Source organism: Erpetoichthys calabaricus, chromosome 6, assembly GCF_900747795.2.
Source record: "Erpetoichthys calabaricus chromosome 6, fErpCal1.3, whole genome shotgun sequence".
NCBI lineage: Eukaryota > Metazoa > Chordata > Cladistia > Polypteriformes > Polypteridae > Erpetoichthys > Erpetoichthys calabaricus.
Window position 1 is genome coordinate 82,845,039 of NC_041399.2, and position 14,097 is coordinate 82,859,135.

General features: G+C 40.5%; 1 pseudogene; it reads left to right on the forward strand.

The window, feature by feature from the left end:
• Positions 1-65: 65 nt before the first annotated feature.
• LOC127528318 (uncharacterized protein K02A2.6-like) lies at positions 66-11,658 on the forward strand (annotated as a pseudogene).
• The last annotated feature ends 2,439 nt before the right edge of the window (positions 11,659-14,097 follow it).

Consider the following 14,097-nt stretch of genomic DNA (forward strand, 5'->3'; position numbering starts at 1 on the left):
CCACAATCCTTCAGGGGAGGTCACGTGTTCTTCATGGTGTCAGTTCAGGGTGTCGTGCACCCAACATGTGGAAGTCCCTCTGGCTCGCCTGCAGGATTGAGAGCGCCGTACCACAGTCGGGCTTTTCGTCTGCCTCCCTCAGAGCCTCCGGATGGACTTCTGGGAGGTATGTGCACGGGACAAAATGTGTTACTTTAAAGATGTTGTCAAATAAATCCCTGGCACATACCTCATGGTAGTCGTCCTTCTCCGGAGGCCTCTCCCGACCTGCTTGACCTTTTTCTTCCCCATGATGGTCTTGGAAAACAGGGTTTGTGGCGAGGGTTGCTTTTTTTCTTCAAAAGGGCTTTCTGAACTGTGTATAAAGGAATAGCCTTTGTGCTTGTATGTTTATTTTCTCATTATAGTTTGGTATCGGGTGTACTGTTCATCCTGTAAATACTCACTATTTTTGTTTTGTCCATTTTTCATTTATTTTTGTTTGTGTGGTGTTGCTTAAGGACTATGTAAAAAGTCCACATGACATGTAGAGCACCCTGTAAATAAACTGAACCTTTGTTTTGTCCAACATTTTTGTTTCATCTCTCCTCTGGTCCTGTTTATTGGAATGTAGATTGCAGACATCAGCGTCAGGCCTAAAATGAAACGGAGATAGTGTAGTTGCTTTATCTTTGCCAAACCTATATAGAGCACTTGCCAGCTAGTAAACAACATATTGCTGTTTCTGATTTAATGTTTATTGTACACCAAAGGCCACTAGAGTATTTGTTTCAGATTTAGGTGCTTTATTTTAGAAGCATTAAATAATGAGGCTTTACAGATTAAAACTAAGCCATATTTTCTTCTCTCCATTGGGTGTACAATCCGTCTGTCCTTTACCAAATATTGGATAGCATAATGAAAACTGCAGGTTTCTGTGAGCTGCAGAGGGAAAGAAAGACACCAGTTTCTAAATTTGACTACAAGTATATGTTTTAGAGAAAGCTTGAAACTAAATGCTTCTGCATGACTCATAACGCTCATACCAATATTCAATAGACATTTTAGTGTTTTATGTTTTGTTCTGTTTTACCCCTCTAATCTTATGTTTACATACAATCAATTATCATGTTACTAAATGTTGTTTTCTGAATACAATGTTTAGTTCCTAAAAATGTTGCAATTTAGTTACTTCAAAATATGGTCAATCTTTCCAGAAAGCTGATTACAAAGAGATGAGTGTCATTTAAAATATTTTGTAGAGCTGTACTAGTTTTACAAATTACAAACTTTTATGCCAGTAAAAGTGGTAATTAAATTATGCCATTTTTCTTTTAAACTGGAGACGTCATTTTTAAAAGAACAACTGGTTTGACTTCATCATGTTTCTATAGAGTTTTACATCAATTAACAAAGCACAGAGTAAAAGTTCCCAGGATATCTGCATCTCCATGCTACTAATAAAAAAAAAAAAATGTCAATTTGAGATTTCACTGAATCCACCTTACAGCTCTGACTTCATCATAAGACTATGCATTCATGGCAGACCACCTTATTTACGGTACCTTATTGTTCAAACTGTGCACAGTAGAACTGTGATGTCTTTGTTGCCAGCACCTGCCATAACATCCTTGAATCTGGGACATCGATAGTCATAGATCGAGATAGGCTGGGGCAAATAAGCACACACATCAAGAAGAGATGGTGCAAATCAAAAGTGCTTAGTGTTTTTATTCATAACAGTGTCCAAAACATGTGTGGTGCAGGTGAATAAATACATTGTCTTGACATGTGATAAATATTCTAAAATCCAACAGGACGTATTCCCTTCATGTGGATATCTCTCAGAATCCCCTGTCACACACGTGCGCATGGGAAATAGCTGAAGGGCCTAAACACTAGTAATTCCACGCCAGGCCAGGGGGTGGCGGAGTGTACTGACTTTCTCTCTCAGTCCCTTGCAGACCTTTCCCGGGAAATCCCGCCTGTTGCCAGCCCCAAGGATGACATCACTTTCGGGCACGAGGACGACACTCCCAGTTCCTGCACCGATGATGTCATTTCCCTTCCAGGCCTTTAAAACTGCCATCTTGCCTCAGTACAGGCAGTTCTGTTCTGGATTCTGATCTAAGCACATCGTGCTACAAAACAAAGCAATTTTGCAGCTGAGAATATTATACGGGTGGCTGCCCCAACTCTTTATGATGTCTCTGACTCATTCTTATTACACCCCTTAGTGCAGACTACTACATCAAATTTCTGCCACCTGCAGTCACCACAGACATGAACTGCACTGCTCCTTTACCGATTGCATATGCTGCAGTTCTGGAGCTGCCCTTTCCGTTGGCAGCCTCGGCCTTCCACTGGATGCCACCAAACTTTGGATGTTCCCGTCTCCACAAATACTTTAACAAGCCTTTCTCCATTCTTGTCTGCTGTCCTTTATTTGTGTAACAGACTTGAACCTGCGCTGCTTCCTTCATTTCTTTTTTTTTATTTTATTAATTTTAAATAACATTCCATACAAATAAATCAAGTTTTAGAAAAATAGGTTCAAAACAAATCAACCCCCAACCTTTTGAGAAAGAGAGCTAGGCTAGCAGAGTAAAACTTTAAGCTAGTAAAAATAAGTAAACAGATAAATTAATAAATGAGTAAAGATGAATGGAGTAAAAGAGGGGGGAGAACCTGCTTCCTCGATTTAAATGCTTATTCTAAAATGTTATTGATTAGATCTTGCCAGGTTTTGAAAAAGGTTTGTACAGATCCTCCAAGTGCGAATTTGATTTTTCCAGTTTCAAACAGTATATAATAGCAGTTACCCACTGACTTAAAAGAGGAGAGTTACGATTCTTCCAATTGAGCAAGATAAGTCTACGTGCCACTAATGTAGTAAAGGCAATTACAGTTTGTTTGTCTTTCTCCATTTTAAGCCCATCTGGAAGTGCACCTGTGGTATTATGGGTCCACAGCTCTCCCAGCAAAGGCCAGTTCGTTTTTAAAATAAATAATCACCGCGCTCACGGCTTAGTGAGGGGGTGTGGTGGCTGTAGCGAGACGCAGGGCGATCTGCGGTGTGGGCGTTTCTCACCTAAGTGCACAGGTGAGAGACTGCCCACATCCGTGATTGTTCCTGTGGCTAATGGGCTGCAGCTGCTATGTCCTCTCTGCATATATAGAGAAGCCCGAGATGGTTAGGAAAGAAAGGAAAACAGAAAGAAGAAAAAAAGAATGATGAAAAGAGAAAGGACGGAGGTTGCAGGAAGCAATAGAGAAAGAGAGAGAAAGACGGTGCAGAAGAGTGAGCAAGCGAGCGAGTGCAGGCAGGCTCGCGTTGCAGCTGAGCAGGGTGCTTGGGTGTTTGGCCGACACCTGAGGAGCAGAAGTAGTGGTCGCTCCCGCAGAGTGTGTTTCAGGAAGGACAGGAGTGACCGGAAGGCGGATGACTCTCCGCGGATGGCAACGGGAGTCAGGACTTGGGATGTGGATTCCCCTGCGTGTGAGCCCTGGTTGTTGGGGGATCCCAAGTTACTGTTTGGAGGAGCCTGCCGGAGCCAGGGATCGGTAAGGCAAAACCGAACAGCCGAAGTAGGCAGAGCAGGTCAGCTGCAGGTTGGGTGACTCCTCAGTTGCGGGATCCATTTGGGTGAAACAGGGAAGCCACCAGCAGTAGTAGAAGGATGCATCAGATTTTAAAAGGACAGCTTCCTGCATTGTGTTTGTATCTCGTTATTTTTAAAGGATTGTGTTTTTCTATTTTAACCTCCACACGTTCACTTTAATGGATTATTTATTTAATGAAGACTGTTGAATGCACTGCACTTGATTTGGACACTGTTTTTGATTGTCTTTTAATAAAAGCACTTTTGCACTTTTGAACCATCCCCTTGCTCCATTGTTATTGCCTCACTGTCTAGCTCATCGGTGACATTACCGACGGTGTTGGGTTCAAGGGCTCCCTAACAGAAGATGGGAGCATGGAGCCGAACCCGCATCGTCACAGCACCAAACACAGCTGTTAGTGGATTAGTAAAGAGTGTGACACCAAGGCTGTCTGAAAGGCATTTAAAGATTTTGGTCCAGAATGATGTTAATTTGGTGCAGGCCCAAAACATGTTGCCTAGTGAGGCTGGAACTTGATTGCCACGTTTGCAGGTTGGATCTTGCCTGAGAAACATTTTGGACAATTTTAAACAAGAGAGATGCACTCAATATATAATTTTGATTTGAATAATTCTATGCTTTGCGCATATTGAGCTTGAGTGAATTCTGTGCATTGCTACCTTCCACTCCTTTCCTGAGATGTTGAGTGAGAGATCCTTTTCCCACTGACCTCTTGGATCTTTCAAATAGTGGGACTGTAAAATGGTTTTATATATTACGGAAATATGGTGTTGGGACTGCTTCCTTCAACCTGCTCAACAGTGCCAACACCACGCATCCTCTCCTCTTTACAAAGACCTCCTCACTGTCCTCTTTACTAGCAATTGACCCCCTGTTCTTCTTCTTCTCCCTTCTATCCTCCTTTGGCTCCTTTTAACTTATTGTAGATGCAGTTGAGCTCTACCTAATCACCCATGGAGCGCCAATGAAGAAACCGGCCAGGGTGATTGTGCCTTCACTTTGGAAATGCAAACAGCCAATTTCCTCATTAGCAATTTCAGGGGCTGCCTGACTACGCATCTACATGCACCTACACCCACCAAGCCTGAGTACACTGTTTTTATTCTACAAACTTGCACCGCCACACACTTCTATCACACTTCTCTCACAAGGTGCAACTAGAGGCCAAGGTCCATTGTGTAACCCTGCACTAAAAGCACTTTAAAAACAGAAGCACATTAAATCATATCATAAAACAATCCCAATACCTCTTTAAAAACAGGACATAAAAGAAAAAAACTTTTAAAACACAAATGAAACATTAAATAAATAGTCCTTAAAAAGATTAAACATCTAGCAAGTCCATTTTGGCTGGGCGCGTGGATTCCTTTTGACAGTCTGGTACCAGCCCTTCTTGCTGATTCTTTCTTTGTCTTCATTCCTCACTATTACAAGTATAACAAAGGTAAAAGCCTCAGAACACATCTCCCTACAGGTAAAAAATATTATGAGCAGAAAGCCTCATATTGGCATAGTAAGGAGTGACTGCTAATAAGTTACATCAGAGTTTTGTTAGCTGTGATTCTGTGCATTCTTTGACAGGTTACTAGGCAATACCTTGAAGAGATGCATTAGCTTATTGTATACACCCGATTCCAATTAATTAAGCATATGAATTAATCAAATTCACCTCAGCTTTATTACAATCTAGTTTGACAGAAAATGAATACTGCTGTTCTTTACAGCCTCTAGTTTCCTTCATGTACTCTAAATAACAGAGGTTAGATGATAGACAAATATATAATCTGAATTCCGAAGAGGGAGTCATAGCTATCATTTATTTTTAACCAAGAGCTATCATTTAGGGGAGCAATTAAAACTCTTAATCACTAGCAGGCCAAGGTCAGAACCAATGGATCTTTTCCAAACAGTGTGTCTGTGAAAAGAAAGAACTAAAACTCTCTATGCAGTTACAATGTCAAGATTGTCAGGCAGTTAAAAGTCAAAATTAAAACTACAAAGACAAAAGATCAACAAACAGTATAAAACAAAAATACTTTTATCTGTTAGGTTCCAAAGTTTCTCCTTGTATTGCTACAGTATTCCTTTTGTTCCTAATATTGGCTTTATTTATTAGACTTACCCTTTATGGAATGATTCATAATTTACAAGTCTGAGTCGTTTGGCTGGTGATCAATCTCTAACCCCCAACCCAAAAACTATACTTATAACTGAAATAAGTGGTCATAGTAAGCATGTTTTTCTTTTATTCAGTAAGTTAACAGATTCTTTCAGACTTCCTATATGGCTCTCCTAGTTTCAAAAAAGATAAAGGCATGATGTTTATTGCCCTGGTGAACTATTCCAGCCCATTCCCTCTTTAACTTAAACATGCAGTCCAATTCTTCTTTCCTTTTCCAGCAAATCTTATGAAACTTCTTTACAGTTACAGCTTATCTTTGATTTAGTTACTTCACTGATTGCTTGAAGAGCACATTTGCATGATCTCTGGGAATTGTAAAAGAAAGAAAGTCCTTTTGTAAATGAAATATCTGTAGTCTTGAATAATTTTATTGCCATTAGTTATTCATTCCTCTCATTTTAATTTCACCCTGCCAGTGACAGTTTTTGAGGAAAAACAAGATCATGAATATAAATTGTTTATATAGATGTAGTTTACCTATCCCTACACTCAGATTGGAGACATCTTCCTCAAACTCAGATGGAAAGGATTGGTCTGAACTTTTTTTGGGATCCATCTGAAATTGAAGGATTTTCTCCACAGAGCTTTAATTGGTGTGAGAGCAGATTAAATATTGATGAAACATCAATAGTTTTTAGTAAACCGAACACAGTACAATTTTGAACTGTTGTTGTTGTAAATGTTATGGATGACTTTCTAACTGACTCTAATATACTGGAGTCAAAGAGCTTACATGCAGCAAACAACAAAAAGTAAGGTTTTTCAGTTTTGCTCCATGGGTGGTGCACCTGTCACCAGTCATCCCCATTGGTATCTGGGGTGAAAAGTAGGGTCCTAACTCCTCAGAGAGCAGAGCAACATCTTTTTTTAGCCATTTTAGCCAAAGGAGGTCTCCATCGGCTAAAGTGACTAATCAGGTTTCTGATTTGAAAGGGCGTCTTTTTTCACAGTAGACCGGGGTCTGCAACCTTCACTATCAAAAGAGCCATTTTGCCCCCTCCTTCCTCCAAAGAAAAATAGTCTGGAGCCGCAAAACATAACACAGCTTATAAACTTTTAAAAGTTTTAATCTTTTTTTAGATTTTACATGTTACAACCACGGAATACAACAAACAGAAGTGCAGTGTGCATGTGTAGGGCTACTTTGAAATAAATTAAACTGAACTATGCAGGCCTATTTGGGTCCTTCCTATACCTGTGTAAAATTTAAATAAAAACTAGCCCACTTTAATATAAATAAAACATTTAGCTGTAGCTTAGCAGCTTTAAAAAAGTAAACATCAAATTCCATTTCAGTGTGCTGAATCAACTGAAACACCTGAACATACAAAAAAACCTACATCAGCTCTGGGTCCGAAATGAATGTGTTTTGTTTTTCTGAAAAATAATAGCCTATTAAATGCTATTGTTGTCACCTGTTTAAAGTGACTTCTGTTTCTGAAGTTCGCTGCTGATCATCTCTATGTCGGGGCTGTACGATGTGACTTTGACCTTCACACAGGACTGCAGGCTCTCATGTGTGAGGCGGGAGCGATATTTGGACTTTATGAAGTTCATGCTTGAGAAAACTTGCTCACTTAATGTAGTATATTGTAGTCTGGACCTTTGGAGATTCCATAGTGATATGGAATTATGGGTATTGGGGAGCTTAAAGGAAGTGACATAAAATATAAGACTGTGCAACGTATAATCTAAAAAAAGGACCTGTTAAAGTTTATTACCTTGAACCTGTCTCCGTCTTCTTCCTTTTTATTGGTACAATATTATTGTCCATAGATATAACACTGGCGACGAGGATGCGACGGATTTAAAAGTGCACCGCTATGGCTACGCAACGTGTAAAGTAAGTTTTTTTTTTTCCGCTGGAGAGGAAAGAGAAAAGCTGCAAGTTTTTTTTTCTATTTCTGTGGTAACGTTTCTTAGTCATTCACTGAAGATAAGCACAAGGGATAAAATGGCAATGATAACGGGACATTTCGGGCCATTCGATGATTCAGTTGAGCAATGGGGCGATTATACAGAGCGATTTGAGTTTTTTGTGAAAGCCAACGCCATTGACGATGACTTGAAAGTGCCGACATTTCTTAGCGTTATCGGGGCAAAGACATTTAGTCTACTGAGAAGTTTGGTACGGCCAGGAAAACCCGGTGACAAGTCATTTGATGATATTGCAAAGATTCTGGACTCACATTTTTCGCCTAAGCCGTTATTAATAGCTGAAAGATTTAGATTTCACAAACGGAACTAGGAAGAAGGCGAGTCTGTTGCTCAATATGTAGCGGTACTCAAGAAACTTACAGAATATTGTGAATTTGGTGCTAATTTGGATGACGCCTTAAGGGACAGGCTAGTGTGCGGATTGAGAAGTGAGGGCCTTCAGAAGCGGTTACTCACTGAGGCCAACCTCACATTGCAGAAAGCGATTGAGATAGCCGTGTCTATGGAGCTGGCTGCTAAAGAAGTACAGCAGTTAGGGGCAGCTGCTAGAGTACACAGAGTGCAAGCAGACTCAAACAAACAAACAGGGGGCACCAAACAGTGTTACAGATGTGGAAAGATGGATCACCATCCAGCGAATTGCTGGGCAAAAGAACTCATATGCCGTAGCTGTAAAAAAAAAGGGCACGTGGAGCGTGCATGTAGAGCAAAGAGAAAGGAAGGCACAGACAAGGGGGAAACAGGGAAAGATAAAAAGGCATCCTGGTCTTATAAAAAGAAAAATTTGCACGTGGTACAGAAAGAAAATAAAACTGACAGTGAGACTGATTCTGAGGCTGAGCTACTAATTAAAACACTGAATAAAAAAAGAGGCTCAGCAGCATATACTATTACTGCCATGCTGGAAGGGCACCCTGTGAAGATGGAGGTGGATACTGGAGCAGCGGTCTCCCTAATATCAGAGAAACTGTTTAAGAAAAAATTAAATCACCTTCCACTGAAACACCCTAAGATCATAATAAAGACATACACTGGGGAGAGTGTGCCTATGTTGGGTAAAACAAAGGTTCAGGTTGAACTAAATGGGCAAAGAACCAAATTGCCTGTATATATTGTAAAAGGTGATTATCCAGCTCTGATGGGCAGATCGTGGCTAGAAAAAGTACAGTTGGATTGGACCAAAGTGAATGCTGTGTCTGTTGAACAGTTGAACCAACAGAATTTGGTCCTGAGAAAGCACCAAGCTGTATTCCAAGAGGAACTGGGGAGTATAACGGATTAAAGTGACACTCCGGGTGCAACAAAATTGTCAGCCAAGATTTTTAAAGGCAAGGAGTGTTCCTTACGCTTTAAGACCTAAGGTGAAGGCGGACATTGACCGGCTTGTCAAACTAGGAGTCCTAGATCCTGTTTCTCATTCTGAGTGGGCCACACCTGTGGTTCCGGTGGTCAAGTCTGATGGATCTGCACGATTATGTGGGGACTTTAAGGTAACAGTTAACCCTGTACTCATAGCTGAGCAATACCCCCTTCCTGTGATTGAAGATATTTTTGCTGGATTAGCTGGGGGAAACAAATTTAGTAAAATAGACCTCAGCCAAGCATACTTGCAAATGCATGTAGATGAGGACTCACAAAAGTACCTCACCATAACAACACATAAAGGGCTGTACCGTTATTGTCGTTTACCCTTTGGAATTACTTCAGCACCAGCGTTATTTCAGCGTGCCATGGATCAGATCCTTAGTGAATTACCAGGGGTACAGTGTTACCTGGATGACATCCTGGTCACAGGGCGAGATGACAAGGAGCACATGGCCAATCTGGATAAAACCTTAAGCAGGCTAGAAAAGTATGGGCTGCGTGTAAACAAGGAGAAATGTGACTTTTTCAAAATGTCTGTGGAGTACCTAGGACATGTTATTGATTCTGAGGGGTTGCACACAGCTCCTTCAAAAGTGAAGGCAATAGTAGATGCCCCTGCTCCAAGCAATGTCAGCCAACTGAGATCATTCTTGGGTCTCGTGAACTATTATGGGCGTTTCATTCCACAGCTAGCAACGTTGTTGAAACCACTCCATGAGTTGCTGTGTGAGAGTAGACCCTGGAAATGGTCACAGGAGTGTGAAACGACATTTAGCAAAACCAAGGCCGCGCTGGCTGATAAAAGAGTTTTAACACATTTTGACCCATCCTTACCAATTCAGTTAGCTTGCGATGCATCCCCTTACGGTGTTGGGGCTGTGGTGTCGCATATTATGTCAACAGGTGAGGAGCGACCAATTGCATTTGCGTCAAGAACATTGAGTAAAACTGAAACAAAATATCCTCAAATTGAAAAAGAGGCTTTAAGCATCATTTTTGGAATAAAAAAATTCCACACTTACCTCTTTGGTCGAAAATTTACCCTGCTAACAGACCACAGACCTCTCACGTCTATTTTTGGCTCACACACTGGTGTACCATCTATGGCAGCAAGCAGACTGCAGCGCTGGGCATTGCTTCTTGGGGCTCACAATTATGAGATCAAATACAGGTGTTCGGAGGCACATGGAAATGCAGATGGTTTGTCAAGACTTCCCCTACCTGACCAACCGAGAGAACAAGGGCAAAAGATTTTTTACTTTAAGATGGTGGAAAATGCACCTATCACTGCCCACCAGATTAAGCAAGAAACCAAGGGTGATTATACACTGTCAAAACTACTCACCTGCATTCTTAAAGGTCAGGACCTTAGCACCCTTAATGCACTGCCTGATGTTCAGCCTTACCTTTCACGGGAAAAGGAGCTATCTGTGACAGCAGGATGCCTCATGTGGGGCATGCGAGTAATTATACCACAAAGGTTGAGGAAACCCATTCTGGATGAGTTACATCTTGGACACTGTGGTATAGTCCGAATGAAAGAGCTAGCCCGGAGTTATTTTTGGTGGCCTGGACTGGATCGTGATATTGAGGAAAAGGCAAATTCATGTTCATCATGTTAAGGCCTCAGAAATATGCCAAGTCCAGCACCATTGCATCCATGGGAATGGCCTGCCAGTCCTTGGCAACGCGTTCATTTAGATTTTGCAGGACCTGTAGAGGGTGTTATGGTTCTGGTCGCAGTGGATGCACATTCTAAGTGGCCTGAGATCACTGTCATGCCCGACATCACATCAGAAAAGACAATCCAAACCTTAAGAGAGATGTTTGCACGTTTTGGACTGCCAGAGCAGATCGTGACGGATAATGGGCCTTCTTTTGTATCCCAAGAAATGGAAGAATTCCTAAAAGGTAATGGTATTAAACATCTCCTATCCAGCCCTTATCATCCTTCAACTAATGTCCTGGCTGAAAGAATGGTGCAAACCCTTAAACATGCTCTTAAAGCATCCAAAAGTGAAGCACCATTCAAACAACGTCTTTATACCTTTCTTCTTAAATATCGTAACACACCCCATGCAACAACAGGTATGTCACCAGCTGATCTGTTCCTAAAAAGGCAGCTGAGAACACGTCTCGATTTGTTGAGACCAGCTACCACTCAAATGAGAGTTTATGATAAGCAGCACGATCAAGTAAAACAACGTGCCAAGCGGGCTAAAGATCGTGAGTTTTTCAGTGGAGATGCTGTCCTTGCTCGTAACTATTCCACCACTGAGAAATGGGTACCAGCAACCATTCTTCAAAAGACTGGACCTGTCTCTTATGTTGAACAGCTGTTACCCTCTATACCTGTTGAAGAAGCCGGTAGCACAGAAACGTCTGAGGAACCTAGTTTTAGTGAGTTGATCCAAAGCCAGCCAGGAATACCACCTGACTCTCCTGTTTCAATTCCTGCCGATGCTGTCGTGCCAAGGTTACCTGAGGTTGCCTTAGGGGATGAACACACCTCAGCTGTACGACGTAACCCTCTCAGAAGCAGGAAGCCTCCTGACCGTCTTAACTTATGAAAACTAACTATATGTATATGGAGATAAAGGCACAAAATAATACCTTATGTTAGCAGGATGTTGAGGTCATTTATCCTCTTTTCCTTTGTTGGAATGTAATTGCATTGATAACAGTATGTGTTCTGTTTCATGTTTATTTTCCTGTTCTTAATAGCAGATGTTGTTTGTTATATGTTAGTCGAGTTTACAATTTTAAGCGGGAAGGAATATGTAGTATATTGTAGTCTGGACCTTTGGAGATTCCATAGTGATATGGAATTATGGGTATTGGGGAGCTTAAAGGAAGTGACATAAAATATAAGACTGTGCAACGTATAATCTAAAAAAAGGACCTGTTAAAGTTTATTACCTTGAACCTGTCTCTGTCTTCTTCCTTTTTATTGGTACAATATTATTGTCCATAGATATAACACTTAAGTATGTTGAGCCAAAGATGGACAGGACTCCAAATGCATATTTTTTCATGTTCATATACGTTTCGGGAATGGCACTCCATGTGTCGAAAACAAATTTGTCGGGTTTGGGGAGGTTTTCAATATCACTCCATTTGTGCTCTTTAGCGAGAGTAGCCTTCTGACGGGTGACTTCTTCAAGATCCGCTGTCAGGCATTTGAACTTGGACACCCATTAATCTTTATCTGCTATGTCGTCCAGTTCAATTTCTAGATCAGGCTTACTCCTGTGAATGCGGATGTGTTCAGCAGGGATGGGTCGATGTCCAGGGGTGTGACAGGGAAGGAGAGAGTCTGTTTTTTCCTTTCTGAACTCACTGAATCTTTCTCTAAATGCAGCTTGCATTTTCTGAACAATTTCCCGTTTGTTTTTAAAGTCGGAGAATAGATGCTCTGATATTTTTATGAACGATTCTTTCATGTACTGTATTCTCCGTCTGTGAATGGCTTACCCCTCCTTACGATCTCTTGAGCTGCCACAAAACTAGCAGCTGTAGTTGACTGTGTAGAAGTGATCCACTTTTTGAAAGTATGTTTGCTCTGTTCAGCTTTCCGTTGCAGTTCTGAAATTGCTCTTTCGCTTATCTTCACTTGGGTATTTTTCAGTGAATGCTGAGAGCTTGTTTTGAAAATGTCTTTCAACGTTACATTTTTTGTTGTTCGATAATTTATCGCCACATATTAAGCACACCGGTAAGCCAGCGTCGTTGGCGGTGAAGGCAAATGCTTCTGTCCACGCAGAATTAAACTCTCTAAATTAGATGTTAAAATGTATAACAGTAGTAGTAGTAGTAAATAAACATATATATATATATATAAATACAAGTTAAATTAAGAAATTGCCATTATTCATTTTCATGGTTTTTATTTTTTTGTCAAGGCCAAAGGGAGCCACTGCAAGGAGGCTGAAGAGCCGCATGTGGCTCCAGAGCCGTGGGTTGCCGACCCCTGCAGTAGACTCATTTAACTTCTACTCTACTACATAAGCGGTTTCATTTTTAATTTATAGAATATTGCCACAAAAATTAAACTATTATCAATACAAACCACTGCATGAGTTCATAATAACAATTATAAAATTAATATTTAAAGTCTTGTAATACAATGTGGGCCGTTAGCTAATCCATATGGTATAGACATGTTGCCTGTAAAGAAAAGCGCCAGTATGAACTTTAAAAGTGCCACATGAATGAAGTGTTTTCTTTCTGACTCAACTAAAAAAGATAATGCAAATGGATATTGGTAGCAGTAATTTAGTCATGTAAGTTAATACATGGTAAAAGGGAAGTATGACTGATTCCATAAAGTTAATAAAAAGTGAAGAAAGGTAAACTCTAGAAAGTCCAGATTTCAGTCTCCAAGCTAAAACAAATAGGTCTTATTTTTCTTTAAAAAATATATAAAAACTTTTTTTTCATTTTTGGTACTTTCCAAAGTAAAGTATTAGCAGATTTATAACATCATGATGACAAACAAAAGCAGGCATGATGTCCTAAATGGCATTAACACCCATGTCATATCAATTCACACCTGTGGTGCGCAGGGATGAAGTCATTCATGCCTGGCTATATGGCACAGAATGTTCCAAAAGTCCTGACAAGACTGAAAGTGATTCAGAATGGATTAAAACTGGGGACTGACAGACATAGGTGAAAGGAAACGGAGACTGACTCAACATAACCCTAGGATTTATTTGCGTCTATGGACTGACAGTTGTGCTCTGACATTTCCTGTAAGACACAGAAAATAAAGGGAGAAAAAAAAACTTACATTAAGATTAGTATACATATGGACTAGAACAAATATAACATACAATACATTTCTAATAACATTCTCATGAACTCTAAGAAAGTCAAGTTTCAAATGAATTATTTGCTGCAGGAGTCTGACAATACAGCATAGCTTTTGTCACGTCACACTGTATGCTAGGTGATAGTGTTCAGCATTCCCAGGCTAACACCCATGCATTGAACCTTTTACTTCTACC